We start from the raw sequence: 23,911 nt of genomic DNA on the forward strand, positions 1-23,911 counted from the left end.
CATGGTTTCATGACTTCCAATGGGGGAACACTTGGACTGGATTGGATTCTTTGATGCACAGTATTTTACACACTGACGTATGAAGTGAAAATTAAAATTGTCTGCTCCTTCACTCCTGTTATCGTACAGAATCTGTCTGCTTGACTACATTTCCCTAACTGACTTAAAGCTTCACACAGAGGCTTCCGAGCATAAATGGCAGCAATTGGGTTGACTGGCTTGCATGCAGCAGCAACGTCTCTTGCAGAGGATCACGAATGCTGCATTTCTGAAATAAGACAGTGGATGTGATATCTGGGACTGTTGCAAGATCCAGCATGCCCTTTTGCAAACAGGCAACCACAACGTGCCCTCCAGGTTAGCATATCAGCAAGCTGAGCTTGCACTGCAGTGCGCTGCAATCAAAACCATCATATCCTGCCTCATGACTTGGCCTGCGAGTACCCTGAAGAAGTTTCTGCATGAATCTCCATACCAGAAAAACTGAACTGCTTTCAAAGTGCTTCTGAAATTCAGCCTGAAGATCATGGCTGATTACTTAATTGCTGTGCAATTTCCCATATAGCTTGATTTTTTTCATGCCAGAAATCCATCAATTTCTGATTTTGATTAACATAATGAGTAAATCACAGCCCTTTGGGAATTCCAAAAGTTCCCCAACTTCTGGATGACCTGAGTTATAAGGAAAAGATTGAACAGGTTAGGACTTTATTCCTCGGAATGTAGAAGATTGAGAGTTGCTAGAGGAATACAAAATTATGCATTATGAAGCTAAATGCAAAAAGGCTTTTTCCACTGACTACAACCAGAGGTCAGTAAGACCACAACATTTAGGAGCAGAATTAGGTTATTTGGCTCATCGAGTCTGCTCTGCCATTTCATCATGGCTCATCCATTTTCTCCCAATATCCAGCCTTCTCCCATATCCCTTCATGCCCTGACTCATCAAGAATCTATCAACCTCTGCCTTAAATATACCCAACAACTTAGCCTGCTTGTGGCAACAAATAAAACATATTCACCACTCTCTGGCTGAAGAATTCCCCCCCCCCATCTCCATTCTAAAAGGACACCCCTCTATTCAGAGGCTAGTCTTAGACTCCCCCGCTATAGGAAACATCCACTCTATGGAGGTCTTTCAACATTCATTTCAAAGGCTTCATTAGAGTGGATGTGGATGTTAAGAATAAAGGTAAAAAGTTTAATGGGAACATGAGTGGAAACTTTTTCACTCAGAGGGTCGTGAGAGTGTTGAACAAGCTGCTAGCACATGTGGTGCAAGTAAGTTCGATTTCAATATTGAAGAGAAATTTGGATAGGTACATAGATGATAGTGGTATGGAGGGCTATGTTTCTGTAGGTTTTCGCAAATAAAATGAAGAGAGACATTTTATGAAAACTGCAACACATTTTATTGAAGTCCAAAACCTACACACAAAAGTGTGCTAAAGACTTTTTGTAATAACACCATCACATCAGACCCATGGGAGACAAGCATGTCAACATTTGTCTGTCAAGGAAGCCCTCAGAGCAGCCTTTAAGGAGCAGTGAAACCGTTCGTACAGGCTATTGGCCTGCGGGTGATACACCTTGATGTGTGATGTAGCCTAACACTGAGGGAGGTTCTGGGCTGTTGTAGCCCAGAGGTCTGAAATAAACTGCGGACTGCGATCAGAGGAAATATCAATTTGGGTGACAAACTAAGCAACCCAGGAGGTGATGAACACCCGGACGACCTGGTGGTACAGTCCACCACAGTAAGAAGGTGCGTGGAACTGTCGAAGGGGGAGGATGACCAACAAGGTCCACATAGACATGGTCAAACTGTCGCTCAGGAACATCAAAAGTTGACAATGGCACCTGAATGTGATAATTAATTTTTGCCCACTGGCACTCCACACAGGCTGCAGTTCAATCACTCATGAGACCATGTATGGAGTCGAAAACAGTCTATCTTCAGCTTGGTTGCCACGATGGGGCGAGGGCAACCAGTTGAGACATAGCACAGGAGAGAAACCCTGAACTTAATGTCAGCCAACCGCAGGCCCATGACTGCTGTTCAGCAAGCCTGGACCTCGGGGTCAGTAAATTGGTCGGCTGCCTTGCGCATAATCAATCCCTATATATACGGCCTCGATGGCTGGCCATGAGAGGCCATCAGCCACAGCATTATTTTTTTCCTTTTGATATGCTGCATATTTGTTGTGAACTCAGATATGTAGGCCAGGTGGTGGTGCCGCCGTGCAGACCAAAGGTCTGATATTTTGGCCAACGCATTCACAAGGGATTTGAGGTCAATGAATGCTGTAAAATGATGTGAGGAATGGCTAGAAGAAAACAAAATGGCGGACAGCCAGACAGAGACTGAGAAGCTCACTGTCAAACGTGCTGTATTTCCTTTCAAAGGGATAGAGCTGCTGGCTGAGAAAGGCGAGTGGCTGCCACACACCTCTGATCAACTGCTCATGCACAGCACCCATGGCATCGTCAGACTGGGGAGCATGTGTGTCAGTAGGGTCACATTAGAAAGAGCTTGTTTTGTATCATCAACTGCCCTGGTTATGTCTACTGACCAGTGAATCACGTGATTAGGGACATTGCCTTTAAGTGCACTATACATAGGGAGCAAAAGTTCAGCAGCTTGCAGTATTTTACCATGCCTAAAAACTCCTGTAGCTTTTTTGTAGTGCTGGGCAGTGGAAAATTCATAATGGTGGCTATTTTTAATGGGAGGGGCTCTGCACCTCTGTGAATATGCAATGGCTGAGAAAGTCAATGGTTGACAACCCAAACTGGCATTTATAATTAACCCATGTCAGTTTAAGCACTCGAAAAGTGTGTGGAGATGAGAAATTTGTTTGGATTTGGATGCACTGGCAACAAGTATGTCATCCAGGTAAACAAAAAGAAAATCTAAGTCTTTTAATACAGAGTCCATTGGCTGTTTGAAAGTCTGTGCTGCAATTTTCAGTCCAAATGGTATGCACAGAAGCTCAAAAAGGCCAAATGGGGTTATTACAGTTGTCTGGGAATGTCCTCTGAGCACACAGGCACCTGTATGTAGTCCTTAACTTGATCGACTTCGGAAAAAATTCACTTTTCAGCTAAATGTATTGAAAATTCTTGCAAGTGTGGAGCTAGGTAATGAACGGTTGGAGTGGGGGTGGGGCAGCAGGTAAAGAAGGCTCAATAAAGGTGATGCCGGCAGTGTACTTGTTTGAGCACCTGTGTCACAGAAGAAGTGTCACCTTGAAAGAGTATCCATACTGAACAGTAGACAACCCTGGCACAACATATGCACAAAAACGTGCTAAAAGTATTTTGTAATAACGTCATCATGTCAGACCAGCCTCTTAAGCTGAAACCCTGCTCAATGTTGACGGTTGTGAATTATGTACATTTCTCCCAGTTACTTTACCCTACAGTCCCAGTGCAGGTCAATTAATTGGTTCGGCACAGACTAGATAGACCAAAGGGCTTATTTCTGTGTTGTGCTTTTCTACGACTCTATAACTCAGTCATTTCTCCTCCTCTCAGCACTGAACAGTGTTCACCTTATTCTGACATTTGTCTGGGTGTTCAAGAATTCTCAGCCGGAGGAAACATTCTCTTTGCATCCTCCAATAAAGCCCTTTAAAAGTTATACATTTCTGAGATCCATTTTGTTGCAAGCATTCATAGTAAATACAAAGAAACACCATAGGTTCGAGAAACATGTACAAACAACTAACCAATGTGTAAAAGACAACAAACTGTGCAAATACAAAAAAAGAGAAAAGAGTAATAATAATAATAATCTGTTATTACAGATAGGACAATCAATAATAACCATAATAATAATACGGGATAAACAAACAAGAACAACTTACTTAATAGATATAGCCATTCCAAATATACATAACTTACAGAAATCAGTAAGTGAAAAACACCTGAAATATGCTGAATTAAAATAGGAAATTGAAAGACTTTGGAACATGAACAGGGTATACATTGTTCTGATAGTAACATCCACAACTGGTGTCATCCCAAAGGCACTGCACAATAGCATTAAATAATTTGGGCTGTGCGGTAATATCTCTGTAAATCTTCAGAAAGCTACAATACTAAACACCACTAGAATAGTCCAAAATTTCCTAGCAATTAAGACATGAGTGTGCTTGGCTATGCCCACAGCTCAGGTTTTACCAGCTTGAGCTGCGAAAAAATAAATACAGATAATAAGCAATAAAAATTGAGAACATGAGTTGTAGAGTCCTACAAGTCCAAAGTGAATCCATAAGTTGTGGAATCTGTTAAGTTTTGGGCTGAGTGACGTTATCCCCTCTAGTTCAATAGCCTGTTAGTTGAGGGTTAGTACTTGTTCCTGAATCAGGTGGTGTGGGACTTGGGGTTCCTGTGCCTCCTTTTTGATGGCAGCAGTGAGAGGAGAGGATGGTCTGGATGTTCTTAATGATGAATGCTGTCTTCCTGTGACGGCACTCCTTGTAAACGTGCTCAGTGGTGGGGAGAGCTCACTATGGATGTCCAATCACTCTGCTCCTCCATCCCCCATCAGGAAGGCCACAAAGCTCTCCGTTTCTTTCTGGACACCAGACCCAACCAGTTTCCTTCCCTACACCACCACTCTCCTCTGTTCAGTGGAACATGCCCTCACTCTTAATAATTTCTCCTTTGGCTCCTCCCACTTCCTTCAAACAAAAAGTGTAGCCATGGACACTTGCATGGGTCCCAGCTATGCCTATCTGTTTGGCAGCTACATGGAGCAATCTATGTTCCAAGCCTACACTGGCATCACTCCCCAACTTTTCCTATGCTACATCAGCAACTGCATTAGTGCTGCTTTCTGCACCCACGCAGAGCTTGTCAACTTCTTTAACTTTACCTCCAACTTCTACCCTGCCCTCAAAATTACCTGGTCCATTTCCGAAGGCTCCCTCCCCTTTCTCAATCTCTCTGTCTCTATCTCTAGAGACAGCCTATCTACTGATGTATATTATAAACCCATAGACTCTCACAGCTACCTGGACTATACCTCTTCTGACTTGTTACTTGTAAAACTGCCATCACCTTCTCTCACTTCCTCCATCTCTGCTGCATCTGCTCTCAGGATGAGGCTTTTCATTCCAGAACAAAGGAGATGTCCACCTTCTTCAAAGAAAGGAGCTTCCCTACCTCCACTATCAATGCTGCCTTCAACTGCATCTCTTCCATTCTGCACACGTCTGCCCTCACCACATCCTCTCACCACCTCACCAGTGATAGGGGTGAGGACACCTCTTATTCTCACCTACCACTTCACCAGCCTCTGCATCCAGCACATAATTCTCCATAACTTCCGCCATCTCCAGCAGGATCTCAACACCAAACACATCTTTCCCTCCACCCCCATTTTCTGTTTTCCACAGGGATTGCTCACTATGTGACTCCCTTGTCCATTCATCCTTCCCCACTGACCTCTCAACTGGCATTTATCCTTGCAAGTGGAAAAAATGCTACACCTGCCCTTACACCTTCTTCCTCAACACCATTCAGGGCCCCAAACTGTCTTTCCGGGTGAGGTGACACTTCACCTGTGAGTCTATTGGGGTCACATTCTGTGTCTAGTGCTCCCAGTGTGGCCTCCTGTATATCGGTGGGATTGGGAGACTGCTTTGTGGGGCACCTATACTCCATCTGCCACAAAAAGTGGCCAGTGGCCATCCATTTTAATTCTACTTTCCATTCCCATTCTGACATGTCAGTCCGTGGCCTCGCGACGAGGCCACGCTCAGGTTGGAGGAGCAACACCTCAAATTCCATCTGGGTAGCCTCCAACCAGATGGCATGAACGTCAATTTCTTGAACTTTCAGTGATGCCCCCTCCCCCGCTCCATTCCTTACCCCCCTTTCCTTCTCTCATCTCCTTATCTCCTTCCTCAGGTGTTCCTTCCGCTTTTCTTTCTTCCATGGGCTTCTGTCCTCTTCTATTTGATTCCCTCTTCTTCAGTCCTGTATCTCTTTCACCAATCAATTTCCCAGCTCTTCAGTTCATCACTCCCCCCTCCCAGTTTTACCTATCACCTTTTGGTTCCTCCTCTCCTCCTCTCACCTTCTTACTCTGAGTCCTCATCTTTTTCTTCCAGTCTTGATGAAGACCTTGGCCCAAAATGTCAACTGTACTCTTTTCCATAGATGCTTGCTGAGTCCCTCCAGCATTTTGTGTGTATTGCTTGCATTTACAACATCTGCAGATTCTCTCTTGATTGTGACTACTTTTTGTAGACTCTCCTACACTGTGATGCAACCAGTCAGTACACCTTCCAGCATACTAGTTTTAGATGGCATGCTGAATCTGCACAAATTTACAAGAAAGTAGAGATGGTGCTGTGCCTTTTTTTGCCATGGCACTTACAGTATGTGCTGGAGCCAGACAGATCCTCAGAAATGATAATGCTGAGAAATTTAAAGTTGCTGACCATTTTCACCTCATCCCCTGATGAGGACTGGCCCATGGGCTTCTGGTCAACCCTTCCTGTAGTCAACAATCAGCTCCTTGGTCTTTCTGACATGGAATGAGAGGTTGTTGCTGTGGCACCACTCAGCCAGATTCTCAGTCTCCCTCCTATATGCTGATTCGTCACCACCTTTGGTTTGGGCAACAAATTTGGCATTTGAACTGAGCCTAGCCTCACAGTATAAAGCGAGTAGAGTAGGGAGCTAAACACACAGCCTTTTGGTTCACCTGTGCTGATGGAGATTGTGGAGGAGATGTTGTTGCCAATCTGAAATGACTGGGTCTGCAAGTGAGTAAATTAAGGGTCCAGTTGCAAAAGGAGGTATTGAGGACTAGGTCTTGGAGATTATTAATTTGTTTTGAGGGGATGGCAGTACTGAATGCAGAGTTGTAGTCAATGAAGGGCATCCTGATGTAGGCATCTTCACTGACCAGATGTTCCAGGGATGAATTAACTGCCAATAAAATGGCATCTCCCATCGACCTGTTCTGAAGTTAGGCAAATTGGAGCAGATCCAAGTCGCTCCTCAGGCAGGAGATGAAATACTTCATCACCAACCTCTCAAAGCACTTATCACAGTGGATATAAGTATTACTGGATGATAGTCATTGTGGCAGGTTACCATTTTCTTCGTGGGCACCAGTATAATTGAAGCCTGCTTGAAAACTGCCAAAGTAAGAGGTTAAAGATATCAGTGAACATTCCTACTAGTTGGATAGCATAGGCCTTCAGTATTCATCCAGGTACTCCATCTTGGCCAGATGCTTTCTGTGGATTCACCCTCATGAAGAATGCTCTTCTGTCGACATCAGAGACTGAAATCCCAGGGTCAACAGGGGCTGTGGGAATTTGTGAAGGTGTCTCCATTTTTGGTGGTCAAAATGAACATAAAAGACTCATTTGGAAGCGAAACTTTGTCACATATGCCATTTGTTTTATTGTGTAGGAGGTGATAGCATTCAAGCCATGCAAAGCCGTTGAACATCTTTCTGTGATTCCGGATTGGTCCAGAATTACCTCTTCACATGTAAGATGGCTTTCCAGAAGTTGCTTCTGGATCTCTTGTATTTTATTTGATTGCTAAACCTGAACATCACTGATCTGGCCCTCAGCAGATTAGGGATCTCTTGTTTCTTCCAGGGTTTTTGGTTGGGATAGACTCTGAATAAATGTTAGGAGACACACTCATCCACAACTATCTTTATAAAGTTTGTGATAGACATGGCATATTCATTCAAATCCTCTGAGGTGTCCTTGAACATGGCCCGGTCCACAGACTCAAAGCAATCCCATAGTCATTGTTCTGTTTCCTATGACCACCTCTTTGTTATCCTTGCCTCTTCAGCCTTATTCTTTAGCCTCTGCCTGCATGCAGGAAGGAGGAGTCAGATGATCAGATTTCCTGAAATACAATCCAGGGATGGAACAGTAGGCATTCCTAGTTATGGTATAATAATTCTGGTCTACTTAATCTCTTGTTACATAGCAAATCTCTGGAATCATTTCAATTGAATCTTTGTTGCACTCCCTTCAAGGCAAATATACCATTTCTTAACTAAGGAGACCAAAATTCATTAAGAAAAAATGGTCTTAACAAAGCTCTATACAATTGCAATAAAACTTCCTTCCTCTTGTAGTCAAAAACATGTGGAAGTCTGCAGATGCTGGAAATCCAAAGCTACAGACACAAATTGCTGGAGGAACTCAGGTCAAGCAGCATCTAATGAAATTAATAGATAGTCAACCTTTCGGCTGAGACCTTTCTTCAGGACAGAGAAGTAAGTGGGACCACGCCAGAATAAAAAGTTGAGGGGAGGGGAAAGAGGTTAGCTGGAAGGTGCTAGCTAAAGCTAGGTGGGTGGGAAAGGTCAAGGGCTGGAGAAGAAGGAATCTGATGGGAGAAGAGAGCGGACCATCAGCGAAATGGAAGGAGAAGGGGACCCATGTGGAAGTAACAGGCAGGTGAGAAGAAGTAAAAAGTCAAGTTGGGGAATAAAGGAAGGTAAGGGGGTGTTTGTTTACCTGAAGAAGAAATTGATATTCCTGCCATCAGGTTGGAGGGTACCCAGAATATAAGGTGCTGCTCCTCCTCACTCAGGGTGGTCTCATCTTGACAGAAGATGAGGCCATGACCTGACATGTCAGAATGGGAATAGGAATTAAAATGTTTGGCCACTGGGAAGTCCTGCATGTAGCAGATGACGTGGAGTTGCTTGATGAAGTGGTCCACCAATTTATGACAGATCTCACCAGTATAGACAAGGTCACATTAGGGAACACTGGACACAATAGACAACCCCAGCAGATTTGCAGGCAAAGTGTTGCCTTACCTGGAAGGACTGCTCGTGACCCTGAATGGAGATGAGGGAGGAGGTGAATGGGGAAGTGTAGCACTTAGGCTGCTTGCAGGGATAAGTGTTGGGAGGGAGATTGTATTCAAATCTTTTCCTAATAAGGGCTAACTTATGCCTATTTATGCAGATTGCCCATAGCCACTTGAAAATTCTCGATATCCTTTTCCAAGTTCACAACCCCAGCCAGTTAAGTATTGTCAGCAAACTTAGAAATGTAACATTTAGTTTTATGTGGGATGAAGTGGGAGTGAACAAGCATCAATCCTTTTGGCAACCACTTATCACAGACAGCCAACTTGACAAGGATTCACTTATTCCTCATTTTTCTTTTATGTCCATTGACCAGTTCCTATTTTGTGCCAATTTGTTGTGCTCTAAATCCAGTAGATAACTTAAACATAATTTACCCCCCATGAGGCTATATTGATTCTGCTGAATCCTGTTATTTTCAAGTTGTTCTTTTAGTACATTTTTCATTTTAGCTTCTTGCACTTTTTCTACTATCAACATGAGAACATATCCGTCATGGTCCGGTCCGTAAAGTCCACATTCCAGTTCATGGTCCAGCCCATCGTTCCTTATTCCAGGTTTTCTGGTTTTCCCTTGTTCTGTTGGGTGCTCTAATTGAGGCACCTGATTCTCATTTTGGGCTGGCTACATAAATAGCTCCTGGGTTCTGCTTCATTTGCTGGACTGTTTCCTTCCCTTTGCTGGCAACCTTGCCTGTGTTGTTAAGTTCTACCTCTGGAGCAAGACAGGTGTCTTGCTGTGTCTAGATAAGGAATTGTTGTTTGGAACTGTCTCTGTGTCCATGTCTTTGCTAGGTAGGTCTGGCCATTTGCTGCTGCCTTGTGTTGGGAACCATCTCTGTGTTCTGTGTGTGTGTCCTGGACTTTGTCCTGTTCCCTAGATAGGGTCCTGACTCTATGTTCCATGTCCCTGTGTTCCTGTCTCTCTCAAGACCAAGACTCTGTGTTTGGTGTTCAGGTGTCCCAAGACTGAGTCAAGGCTTTAGGTTCTTGTCCTGTCCATGTGCCTTGCCCTGTGCAGGAGTTCCATGTCTAGTCCTGCAGCCAAGCCTTGAAGAACCCAAGCCCCACTTTGCCTAGTCCTGTAGCCAAGCCTTGAAGAATCCAAGCCTTGTCCAGTCTTGAAGCCTTGTCATGTCTTTGCCTAGTTCTGGAGTCTGAGCCTGAGTCAAGACCCAGGTTCTGGGTCTTTGCCTACTCTCTGGTTGGAGTCCAAGCCCAGGCTCCTAGTTCCCAGTTCCTTGTCCTGGTCCCTCTTTCCTAGCCCAAGTCTGTGTTCCTATCCCAGCTCCTAGTTAGTGTCCTGTCCTGTGTCTAACTCTAGTCCAGTCCAGTCCAGTTCCTGGTACTTTGGTGTCTGTGCTTTGCATTTGGATCTGCTCCCAGTACCCCTCCATAACAATAACTATCCTACACTCATTCTTATGTAGTGGATAACATTTGTCACCATCAGGAACAATTCTATGGAATCCACTGACTAAAGCCAGTTCTTTCAAAACTCTGGAGTGCAAGATCATTAAGTTTTTGGCAGTGATTAGCTTTCAGGCTCACTATACTCACTTGTACTATTTATTGACCAGTGCTTAGCTCCTCAGTTCCTCATTTTCAATCAGTTACCTGGTAGGTTTTGTATGTTTTCTTTCATGACATGGAGTAACTGTTTAATTCCTCCACCATTCTATTATTACCCATTATAAATTATCCTTCCTCTGTCTGCAAGGTACTTACATTTGACTTTGCTAGTCATTACTTTTCAATGTCTCCATAAGAAACTACAGTTTCTTGGCTGCCTACTTTCATATTCTATCAGGCAAGTGATTTGAAAATCCAAGGTTACAGCTGCTTTCTACATAATTTTTCTGTGGGATAAAGATCAGGTAATATAATTAGAAACAAAAAGAATGTTGGGCATTACTAAAACATTGCTTGACTCATAGTGAAATGTATATATTGGGTAGGAGCAACAGCTATCTAAATCAAGGTATGTCCAAGAATTGCAGCCAAGGGTAAGTTGGCCTTTTGCTTTCTCCTCAATACATTTGGAAGTAGGGCTGTAAGTGAGGCAAAACTATCTGATCACTTTAATGAATTCTGCTTTTTTCAATATTTTATAATAGCTGCAGTTCACATTTTATTTTACAATATTTATTTCCATTAATTATACCAATTTATTGCATTCATTCAAAAGAAATAAATTAAATAGAATTTTAAAAATTCTAATATATGGTTGTGGACCAGTTTTTAGAAATCCTGACCTACAAATGCCTTCAAGTTAATGTGGTTATCAGCATTCAGCTGAAATGAACATAATGCTATTTAAAATCCTGAGGTCAGCATGATGTGCTGCAGTCCATGATTTGTAACTTGATCACTTCAGTATTGGTGGCCTGACTGGCTGCTTACTGTCCTTGAGTCTCACATGAAAGGCAGTTAAAGCCAAGGACTTGCAGGATGATTGTTCAAAAGCAGAAATTCACATCACATATCTGAACTGATGTCAAACTTTTCTTAACTATGGAATGAACATTTTAATTCTGAATATATTACAGGAAAAATATGGACCTGAACCAATAGGTCACTTTATAAGAAGAGCGAATCCAGATGGATTAAAGAATATTTATTCTGGAAAAAAATTAGTTGCCTGTTGTGTTATTACATAATTTGCATCTGAGTTCTTGTTTAGTGTTCTATTACATAGAATTTGGATTTCACTATTGCTTAAAATTTGTACTTTAAGTCATCAATTACCATACTTTTTTTATACATAAACCACTCTCAATCTTTCCTGTTTGTGTTTTTATGTTGCTTTAAATTGTTCTCAAGGATATCCTGCCTTCTAACAATATGTACATTATACTATATGATGGATTTTGAATGTAAACTTAGTATGGTAAGTGTTTGTGGAGAGGAACAGAATGAAAGCTTACTATTTGAAATAAATAGTAGTGAGTATGGTATCACCTGGATAAGATGATGCTCTTTTCTCACTGCTGTCCTCTGGAGGAAGGTACAGGAGCCTCATGACTCACACTACTATGTTCAGGAACAGTTATTGCCCCTCAACCATCAGGCTTTTGAACTAAAGGGGATAACTTCACTCAACTTCCACTGATCCATCACTGAAATATTCCCACAACTATAGACTCACTTTCAAGGACCCATATCTCATGTTCTCAATATTTATTATTCATTTATTTATTATTTTTTGTATTTTTACAATTTATCTTTTGCACACTGGTTGAACGCCCAGTTGGTGTGGCATTTCATTGATTATAGTATGGTTATTATTCTACTACTGGACTTATTGAATGTCTGCAAGAAAATGAATCTCGAAGTTGTATATGGTGACATATCTGTACTTTGATAATAAACTTACTTTGAAATTTGAAGCTATGATCACTACTTAATAGAAGAAAAAAATAAATAAAAATAGCAACTATTCACAATGATTTGGACTATGAATAATTCACCAGACAGCTGAAATCAGAGTGAAGGCACAAGACAGTGGCAATACAGTTTTGCTTTCAGTTATCATATTGTTTTGTTCTCCTACACCTGCAACAATTTGGATGTCATAGTATCATGTTTATGGGACTAAAATGGCAGAAACAGAAAACCTGGCTCTAAATTTCTCCATGTCATGTTCTGAATTTGAATTCAATATGTCTGGTAAATTAATCATTGAAGCTACCAAACTGTAATTAAAATACTGCTAGCTCATTACTACCTTCAGGGAAGAGAATCTAACATCCCTAATCTATCCAGTTTATATAAAACAGCAGTTCTATAAAATGTCTGTTCCTAGGCAATAATTCTGTTGTAAAGAATCACTTCAGAACAGAATTCTTAAAAAAAAATCAATGGTATTTATTGTCAATGATGCAGGATCAATTCAAGACACAGGTTTCCTTCCTGATAATCTGGTGAACAACTCTTCTCTTGGGTGCTGTACAAGGTGACAAGGTACTGCACATGAGGCTGCTAAACAAGATAAGAATCAATGGTTTTACAGGAAAGATACTAGCATGGAGAGAAGACTGGCAGAGAGTACAGTAGGAATAAAGAGGGCCTTTCCTGATTGGCTGCCAGTGACTAGTTAAGTCCTGCACGTGTCAGTTTTGGAACCACTATTTTTCACGTTGCATGTTAATGATCTGGACAATGGAATCGATGACTTTGTGACTAAGTTTGTGGATAATGCAAAGATAGGTGGAGGGACAATAGTGTTGAGGACGTGGGGAATCTGTAGAGGAACTTGCAGAATGGACAAAAATGGCAGATAGAATATAGTTTAGGGAAGTATATGAGTATGCACTTAGAAGGAATAAAGGCATAGACTATTTTCTAAGTGGGGAGCAAATTCTGAAATGACAGGTGCAGAGAGACTTGGGAGTTCAAGTGTAGGATTCCCTAAAAGTTAACTTGCAGGTTGAGTTGGTAGGATGGAAGGCAAATGCAATGTTAGCATTCATTTCTAGAATACTAGACTATAAAAGCAAGGATATAATGATGGTGCTTTATAAGGCAGTGTCAGACTGCATTTGGAATATTGTAAATAATTTTGTCCCAATGTTTAAGCAATGATGTGCTGGTGTTGGAGAGAATGCAGAAGAGGTTTAAGAGAATTATTCTGGGAATGAAAGGGTTAATGTGTGTGAGGCACTTGATGGCTTTGGGCCTGTTTGTATTGGACTGTAGAGGGATGAGGGAGCCTCACTGAAACCTACTGAATATTAAAAGACCTAGATTGAATAAACGTGAATAGAATGCTTCCAATAGGGGAGAATCCAGAGCCAGAAGGCACAACCTCAGAACAGAAGGACATCCCACTGGAACAGAGATGAGGAGGAATTTCTTTAGCCAGCGCATGGTGAATCTGTGAAATTCATTGCCATACATGGCTGTGGAGGCTGTCATTAAAGCAAAGGTTGATGGGTTCCTGATTAATAAGGGTGTCAAAGGTTATGGGCAAAGGCAGGAGAATGAGGTTGAAAGGGGAAATAAAGAGCCATGATCAAATGGTGGGGCACACTCAATGGGTTGAATGGCCTAATTTTGCTCCTATGTCATATGGTCTTATGGATGTGGTATTTGGTAACCAAATTGGGTGGGAAAGATTTGTCATAGATGTCATACATAGCTCAGTTGAAAGCACTCATGAGAGAGAACTTTGTTGTTTTGTCCCATCTAAAGTCTTATGCATTACTGAATGCTGCAGTTATTCAAATAAAACATTGGACTAAGTACTGTCTACCCTCCTGAATGAACATAAATGATACTATGATAAAGAAAAATGATTCATTTGAACTCTGACAGTATTTGTCATGAAATGTTTTAATATTACCATTGATTAATTGGCCTTGTATCAATACGATCAAGGTCCAAATGAGCCTGCCTGCAGTATATGAATGACAAACCAATTCAAGAGAGAAATAAAGAATACTGCTTAATGCTCAAGTAATAATCTAGACTGGTGTGCCTTTTAAAGGAAAAGATTCATTTTTTTCTTGGATTCATGAGTGAATCCTTTGCCCATCAACAGGATTCAAATATTTATATTTAAGATTGTTGGCAGATTAGGTCTAATAATAATTTTTTAAATTTAATTACAGGATGTGGGTGTTGCTAGCTAAGCCAGCATTTATTGCTCATCCCTAGTTGCCCTAGTTGAGAAGGTGGTGTTGAGCTGCCTTCTTGAACCACTGCAGTCCCTGAGGTGTAGGTACACCCACAGTGCTGTTAGGAAAGGAATTCTAAGATTTTGACCCAGTGACAATGAAGGAATGGCGATATGTTTCCAAGTCAAGAAGGTGAGTGATGTGGAGGGGGATTTCCAAATGGTGGTGTTCCCAGGTATCTGCTGTTCTCATCCTTCTAGAACGTAGTGGTCGTGGGTCTGGAAAGGGCTTCCTTAAAAACTTTGGTGTGTTGTTGCAGTGCGTCTTGTAGATAGGACACACTGCTGCAACTGTTCATTGGTGGAGGGAATGGATGCTTGTGGAAAGGCTACCAATCAAGTGGGCTGCCTTGTACTGGATGGCATCAAGCTTATTGAGGGTTGATGGAGCTGCACTCATCCAGGCGAGCGGCGAGTATTCCATTACATTCCTGACCTGAGCCTTGTAGATGGTGGACAGGCTTTGGGGAGTCAGGAGGTGAGTTAAATGTCGCAGGATTCCTAGCCTTCAACCTGCTCTGGTACCTGCAGTATTTATATGGCCAGACCAGTTCAGATTCCTGTCAATGATAACCCCCAGGATGTTGATAGTAGGGGACTCAGTGCAGGAAGGCACAGAGTCGACTGTACTTCCTTAGAAGGTTGGCGTCATTCAATGTCTGCAGTGAGATGCTGAAGATGTTCTATAGGTCAGTTGTTGAGAGCGCCCTCTTCTTTGTGGTGGCGTGTTGGGGAGGAAGCATTAAGAAGAAGGACGCCTCACGTCTTAATAAGCTGATAAGGAAGGCGGGCTCTGTCGTGGGCAAAGTACTGGAGAGTTTAACATCGGTAGCTGAGCGAAGGGCGCTGAGTAGGCTACGGTCAATTATGGAAAACCCTGAACATCCTCTACATAGCACCATCCAGAGACAGAGAAGCAGTTTCAGCGACAGGTTACTGTCGATGCAATGCTCCTCAGACAGGATGAAGAGGTCAATACTCCCCAATGCCATTAGGCTTTACAATTCAACTGCCAGGACTTAAGAACTTTTTTTAAAGCTGTTATTAATGCTTTTTGAGTTAGTGATTTAGATGCATATCATATTATTACTGAGTTAAGTATTGTATGTAATGAGTTTTTGCTACAACAAGTGTATGGGACATTGGAAAAAATGTTGAATTTCCCCATGGGGATGAATAAAGTATCTATCTATCTATCTATCTCAGTGATGGTGATGCCACTGATGGTTAGAGCCTCTCTGGTTGGAGTTGGTCATTGCCTGGCACTTGTGTGGCTCAAATGTTACTTGCCACTTGTCAGCCCAAGCCTGGATGTTATCCAGGTCCAGCTGCATTTGGATATGAAGTGCTTCACTATCTGAAGAGTCACAAACACTGCTTCATGTTGGTTTACAGTAAGAAGGAACAATGCAGTGGGTGATGGCATTTAAAATGACATTGATAATGTAACCAATTATATGTTTTTGGGGAGAAGTGGACCCTCAATAACTGAGGTAATGGAATGTTGAAAAAACAGTAAAGATTCCTATTTAAATCTCAGAAGTTTTACGGGGCTGAAGTTGGGTCTGAAAATAACAACACAACAACATGTACAAAGTAGAAAATAATTCTTAGTAACATACTCTAAATATGGTGTATGACTTAATAGCAATGACAAATTTTACAGTTTCTAAAACTTGTCTCCAACTTAAATTGGATTTAACTGCAAGAGTGAATTTCATGCACAGCTACTGCTGTTTTTACCAACATAGCACAAGTGACTGTGGATGAATTTCTACCCCACTTTCTTCAACATGAACCATCTTGCGGCACTTCACAAAATCAAATTTGTGACTGTGTAAAGTGGTATTAGGGTAGAAGACCCAAAGTAACAGAAAGGATTCCAGAATCTCAGGCATGTAGGACTGAGAAGGGAGGCAATGGAGAGATTTTAAAATGAAGATGAAAGTGTTAAAGTTTTGACACTGTTTCATTACAAGCCATCACAAGACAGAGAAACCAGGAATAATGGATGTGAGTTAACATATATGTAGTAGAGTTGTGATGACTAAGTTTATGGAGAACAGTAAGAGAAATGCTTGGTATGAGTGCGTGGAATTATCATATGTGGAGGTGACAAAAGTATAGCCGAGGGTTTCAGCAGCAGATGAGAAATGGCAAGAATAGAGTTAAATAATGTTAGGAAATTGAAGCAAAAGTTGTGGTAAGTCTCAGGCTCCTACTTGTCATGGAAGGGGATGGAGGGGAAGATTGAGAGTGTAAACTATCGCTATGTCTTCCCAATATGTAGTTGGACAGTATCTGGCTAAATCGATAGAGTGTAAATGTTTGGGATGGTGAGAAAATGGTACTATTATATAAAAAAAAAATCAGGTCAAATGGAGAGAATTAGAGGGTGTTCTGTAGGCTTAAGATGTAACAGAGAACGAGGTTTAAAGTGGGTTTGAGGTGCAAAGTTTTCACATAAAAAGTAGTTCATATCTGGTGGAGGCAGGTGCAGGAACAAAATGTAATAGTCATTTAGAAAAGCATTTGAATGAACAAAGCATAGACAGACATGGAATTAATCCAGGTAAATGGGATTCATAAATAGGCATGATGGTTGTTGTAGATGCAGTGGGGCAAAGGGCTTGTTTCTATGGTGTACAACTCAAGTGCTCTATTACTCCTAATTCACCTTCTCTACTAATGATGAAGGCATCTATCAACTCCTTCGCTTTGAGTCTTTTTTATGTAATCACCTAAACATCAGGAAACCACAGCAAAATTCAAGCACAGGCCTAATTCATGAGCATTCTTTTGGTTCAATTTGCCCTTATCAATTCTGACATACAATTGGTTTAAATGCTCATACATCTTCAAGTAAGATAACTACGGAATGTATAAATTCTATAAGGGAAGAAGTGTCATGCTTCCAATACTCAAGTTCTGTATGTAGAGAGATGACCAAGGTCATCACTAGTCAGATTCGGAGTATTTCAAATGAGAAGGTACGTGGTTATGAGAAAATTGGAAAGTGAATTGGTTAATATAGGAAATGACTGCATAAGTAGTGTAGCCTTCCATTCTTAAAGTACTTTCAGCTGATATTTCTTCAAGGGCAATCATTGTGTATGCACTAGTAACAGACTCTTCTGATTTTTACTTTGTATGGATTCCCTGGAGGAAAGAAGATCAAGACTTCTTCCATACTAGAAACTAACGGCTGCCTTATCTTTTTGTCTTCATCTACTCAAGCACCATCTCTTAGGAGGTAGAAAGTCAGAAGGTTTTCATCAGTTGAAACACCAAGCATTAGTGAACATGAGAAATGATCATCCTTCCACTGAAGGATAAGAAATCTGGTCATGAAGAAAATTTTATGAATAGTTTTTCTGCATGTGACTGAAGCTATGAAGTACCAAGTGAATTTCCAATGGCACATCTAAAATAAACTGAAGTAAGACCTTGAACAATCTTGGAGACAGAATCATCTGTGAGATTTCTGCGGCGTCAAGATGTCCTAAGGTCACTGACAATTTCCTGAGTATCAGTTAACACACTTAACTAATACTTTGTGACTTAATCACCTGGTTTGAAATGACACCTGACCTCCAAGAATATGTCCCTTTACTGGGCTACAAGGAATATCAAAATTCTCTAGAGAGGAATAGTGAATTTTGAGAAGAAAAATTCCAGTACAATTTTAAGATTAGTTTGAAGGCAGTAATCCTATGTCACAATGCATAGTTTAATACCACAGATCCATCCAAAGATTCTCAACATAACTTCTAAATTAATACTTATTGTCAAAGGCAGACAGCAATTTTATCTTTTTGTCTCCAAGTTATTGGAATAAATTTATTGCCAAAGAATAAAATGTGACATACTGTATATGATTGTAAAATAAAAAATAACATTTCTTTTATAAATATGCATGCTGCAGCAAGGGGAAATGATCTTTTGTGTGAGAATGTGAAGATTTAGACTGACAAATAGCTACAGTTCCTAGCACTGATTATTGAATTCTAATGACCTGTGTAGATGAGTTTTCATTTATATAAACAAGCATATTTAAACCATTGTGCTATTTATTATGTTTTTAAATAAAAGCTTGAAAGACTAAAGCAAAAGCCCAGCATTTCCAGTACAAGGAACTGTTATAAATAAAAGTTGATTCACTGTCTTCATTTTTTACACAAAGAGGCTGTTGGAATGAAATCCAATCCATTTAAAACATTTATTAACATCAGTAATTCTGGAAATTAATTAGCTGTCAATGAATCATAAAAGTGTGTTCAGGACATCCATTCTAGAAGCTGTTAAGAGAGAGCAAAAAGTGATAATAAATTAATTACAACAATTAAATTTTATTACAGCTTTAATGCAATGTAGAACATTTAACTTGAACAGAGAAGAATTTGGAGGAAGGAGACTAGATAAAAACATAACTAAAAGAAGTGAAAAATATTGACTATTGCAAAACCTCTCTGAAAATCCAAGAGACTTGAATTTTTGTTTTTTTGCAGGAAATCCCTCATTTTCAATGTAGCATTTTCATCTTAAATGGGTTTTTTTTCAGCAATGAAGGAATAGACGAAGTGTGGCTTATTTACCAATACCATTCACTTTTCAATCTTTTTTAGACTTAATTTTTCATTCAATAAGTTGATATCATGCTTATCAGTGAAAATTATAAGCTTTTACTTAAAGCACAGGCTAGTATTTAGGTTTTAGAAGTTAGAGGCATAACAAGTATAGGGAGGATTTTAATTTCAGGCAGTGGAGTGCTCCTTCTGTGAGATGTGAGATTATCAGGGTACCTAGGAGTCTCCTTGATGACTATATCTGCAGGAAGTGCACCGAACTTCAGCTTCTGACTGGCAAGTTCAAGGAACTGGACGCACTCAGGACTATCCAGGAGGCTGAAAACATTATAAATGAGTCTTCTACTGATGTCATCATATTCAGAGTGCCAACTACTGATAGTAGACAGCTTACCACCAGAAGAAGTAAGGGGAAGAAATAGTCAGTGCAGGGTTCCCCTGTGTCCATTCCCCTCAACAGCAAGTATACCTCTTTGGATACTGCTGAGGGGGAGATGGGGGGGGGGGGGGTAACCTGTCAGGGCACCGCAGCAACAGCCAGGCTCTGAGTCTCAGAAGGTAAGGGTAAAGACAGGCAGATAAGAAACTCGATGGGGAACGGACAGGAGATTCTGTGGCCTTGAAAGATAAGCCAGAATGGTTTGTTGCTCCCCAGATGCCGGGCTCCAGGGTATCTCAGAGTGTCTACAGAAGATTCTGAAAAGGGAGGGTGAGTGGCCAGAGGTCATGGTGCACATAGGTAGAAAGGAAGAAGAGGTCCAGGGTAGTGAGTAGAGGGTGTTAGGTAAAAGGCTGAAGAACAGGACCTCCAAGTAATAATTTATGGATTACTCCCAGTGCTAGTCAGGACAGGAATAGGATGATTGCAGAGATGAATGAGTGACTGTGGAAGTGGTACGGGGGGGGGGGGGGGGCAGGGTTTTAGATTTCTGGGTCATTGGAATCTCTTCTGGTGAAGGTATGATCTGTACAAAAAGGATGGGTTACATCTGAACCCGAGAGGGACTAAATCCTTTGTGGGCAGGCCTGCTAGAGCTGTTGGAAGGGTGTAAACTATGTTGGCAGGGGCATGGGAACTGGAGTGATAGGGCAGAGGATGGGGCTGTTGTTGTACAAGTCGATGCCGTGTTCAGTGAAACGATGAGGGTAGACAGGTAGACAAGAGGGCAAAAATTGCACCAGTGGGATGAGGTGAAGTGTAACATGAGGGCAAAATCAAAATTAGGAGTTGTGTACTGAACCAGATTTGATTAGGAAGCTTAAGGTAAAGGAAGTTTTGGGAGCGGTGATCATAATTTGATTGAATTACCCTGCAGTTTCAGAGGGAGAACATAAAATCAAGTGTATCAGTATTACAGTGAAGTAAAGGGAATTACAGAGGCATGAGAGAAGAGCTAGCTAAAGTTGAAAGGAAAATGGGTAATAGCAGAACAACAAAGGCTGGAGTTGCTGGGGGCAATTCAGAAGGCTCAGGTTTGATACATCCCAATGATGAAGAACTATCCTAGGATGAGGCAATTGTGGGCAACAAAGATAACATAAAAGCAACAGAGAGGGCATAGAATAAAGCAAAAGATAGTGGGAAGTAAGAGGATCGGGAAGTATTAAAAACCAACAGAAAGCAACTAAAAAAACATTGAGAGAAAAGATGAAATATGAAGGTACGCTAGTCAAAAATATCAAGGAGGATCCCAAAAGTTTTTTTTCCAGATATATAAAGAGTAAAAGAGTAATGGGGGGCCAAAATGGCGGACAAACTTAATAAGTATTTTGTGTCAGTCTTCATTAAGTAAGACACCAGCAGTATGTTAGAAAGTCAAGAGTGTCAGGGGGCAAAAGTGAGTGTAGCTGCTATTACTAAGGAAAAGGTGGTTGGCAAGCTGAAATATCTGAAGGTAGATAAGTCACTTAGACCAGAGGTATAAAGTACAAATCTATTTCTTTTAAAGCGATGACCCCCCACCCGCCCCTCCAGCACTAGGTATGGTGTCTGTGCTTGCACATTGATCTCTCTCTCTTTCTTGCTGCAATGTGAATACACCAGTTAAAGCCACACCCTAAGTGTGAGCTTTTGTTTAATTGATATGTAGTTGTGCAAGACACAACAAGTTGGCAGCAAGTACGAACCTGAATGTCAGAAAATATCACAAACTGCACCAACAGTTACGGGATGAAACAGCGAGAGTGTGTTTATGTGACGTTTGGAGGCCAAACACAACAGTTAGAGTTTTATGTATTGAGAAGTGGAGGGCCAGCACTTTTTGGATGTGGATGGTTCAGAAAGATCCAACTAGACTGGCACTCAAGCAAAGCTCTCAGGCTAACATCAATAGGCAACTGCTGCCCAAATGGCAGCACTAATAAGAGGCTGTCCTTAATAACAACACACACAAAATGCTGGTGGAACACAGCAGGCCAGGCAGCATCTATAAGGAGAAGCACTGTTGACGTTTCGGGCCGAGACCCTTCGTCAGGACTAACCGAAAGGAAAGATAGTAAGAGATTTGAAAGTAGTGGGGGGAGGGGGAAATGTGAAATGATAGGAGAAGACTGGAGAGGGTGGGATGAAGCTAAGAGCTGGAAAGGTGATTGGCGAAAGTGATACAGAGCTGGAGAAAGAAAAGGATCATGGGACGGGAGGCCTCGGGAGAAAGAAAGGGGGAGGGGGAGGAAGCACCATAGGGAGATGGAGAACAGGCAAACAACGAAATATGTCAGGGATGGGGTAAGAAGGGGAGGAGGGGCATTAATGGAAGTTAGAGAAGTCAATGTTCATGCCATTAGGTTGGAGGCTACCCAGCCAGTATATAAGGTATATAAGGTCCTTAATAATTGTTTAATACTAATCAGAAGGTGTTTGAGAAGAGAATAGATAAACAAATCAAAGACTTGGCTACCTCAGCAAATCAGACTACTTTTGCCAGAAACAGCTTACCAGAGCAAACTGTGAGTGACAACAAACCACAATACATATCAGAAGAATTCTAATTGTTCATAAAGAAAAATGGCATCAGGCATTTGAAGTCAGCTCCTCACCACTCTGCAATGAATGGGTTAGCTGGAAGGCATTGGTCAGACCACACTTGGAGCATTGTGAGCACCTTTGGGACCCTTATCGAAGAAAAAATGTGCTGGCATTGGACAAGGTCCAGAGGAGGTTCGCAAAAATGATTCCGAGAACAAATGCTCTAACACTTAATGGCTCTGGGCCTGTACTCGCCGGAGTTTAGAAGAATGTGGAAGCATCTCATTGAAACCTATTGAATATTGAAAGGCCTAGATAGAGTGAATGTGAAGATTATTTCCTATAGTGGGTGAGTCTAGGACCAGCGTTCTTTCCGAATGCTGAAATTCCATCTGGCTCAGGTGACGTATCAACCTCCAGACCTTTACGTTTCCCAAGCGTCTTGTCCTTAGTAAAAGCAAATACACTCACTTCTGCCCCATGAAACTCTCAAATTTCTTGCACAATGCTGGTATCTTCCACAGTAAAGACGAATGCAAAGTATACATTAATTTCTTCTGCTGTTTCTTTGACCTCCATTACAACCTCCAGAGCCATTTTCCAGTGGTCTGAGATCCACCTTTGCCTCTCTTTTACTCTTAATGTATTGAAAAAAACCTTTTGGTATTCTCTTTTAATAAGCTGTTTCTGGATCATCTTGTGTGAGTTTTCAAGTTCTTGTACCTCCTCCCTGTTGGTAACAATGCAAAGAGGGCCTATCCCACATGGTGAGGATTCTTGATGACGGATGCTACCTTCTTAAGGCATTGCCTCTTGAAAATGTCCATCAGGTGAAGGAAGGTTGTGTCTGCAATGGTGCTGACTGTGCTTACAGCCCTCTGCAGTCTGTTACCATCTCTATACCAGGCTGTGAAACAATCGAAATGCTGTGCACCATACACCTACAGAGCTTTGCAAGAGTCTTTGGTGCCATGCCAAATCTTAAACTCCTAATGAAGTAGAGCCAAATTAATGTGTTGAGCCAGGACAAATCCTCTGAGATGTTAACACCAAAGAACTTAAAGCTGCTTACCTTTTTCATCGCTGACCCCTCAATGAGGACTGGTGTGTGTTCTCCTGATTTCTCCTTCCTGAAATTCACAATCAATTTCTTGATTTTGCTGACATTGAGTTTAAGCTTGTTGTTGCAACACCACTCAACCAGCTGATCTATCTCACTCCTGCATGACTCCTCATTACCACCTTAGAGTTTACCAACAATAATAGTGATATTTGCTTATTTATATATGCTTGAACTGTGCTTAGCCACCCATCAATTAGAATAGAGAGAACAGAGCAGTGGGTTCAGCATCCACCTGTGCCTGTGTTGATTGTCAGTGAGGAGGAGATATTATTACTGATCTGTACTGACCGAGGTCTCCCATTGAGGAAGTCAAAGATCCATTTACAGAGGGAGGTACAGAGGTCCAGGTTTAGAAACTTGATTAGTACTGAGGGGATGGTATTGAATGCATAACTGTGATTGATCAACAGCAGGCACACGTACGTTTTGCTGTGTCTAGCTGTTCCAAAGCAGAATAAAAAGCCAGACAGGTAGTATCTGCTGTAGACCTTTTGTGGCAGTAGGTGTATTACAGCAGGTCCAAGTCCTTGCTTAGGGAGGCATTAATTCTAGCCATAACCAACCCCACAAAGCACTTCATTATGGTAGATCTGAGTTTCTCCGGTCAATAGTTGTTGCTCTTCTTCAGCACCAGTATGTTTGATGCCCTTTTGAAGCAATGAGAAGATGTACTTGAACACTCG

This window comes from Hemitrygon akajei, chromosome 1, assembly GCF_048418815.1.
Source record: "Hemitrygon akajei chromosome 1, sHemAka1.3, whole genome shotgun sequence".
In the NCBI taxonomy this organism is placed as follows: Eukaryota; Metazoa; Chordata; class Chondrichthyes; order Myliobatiformes; family Dasyatidae; genus Hemitrygon; species Hemitrygon akajei.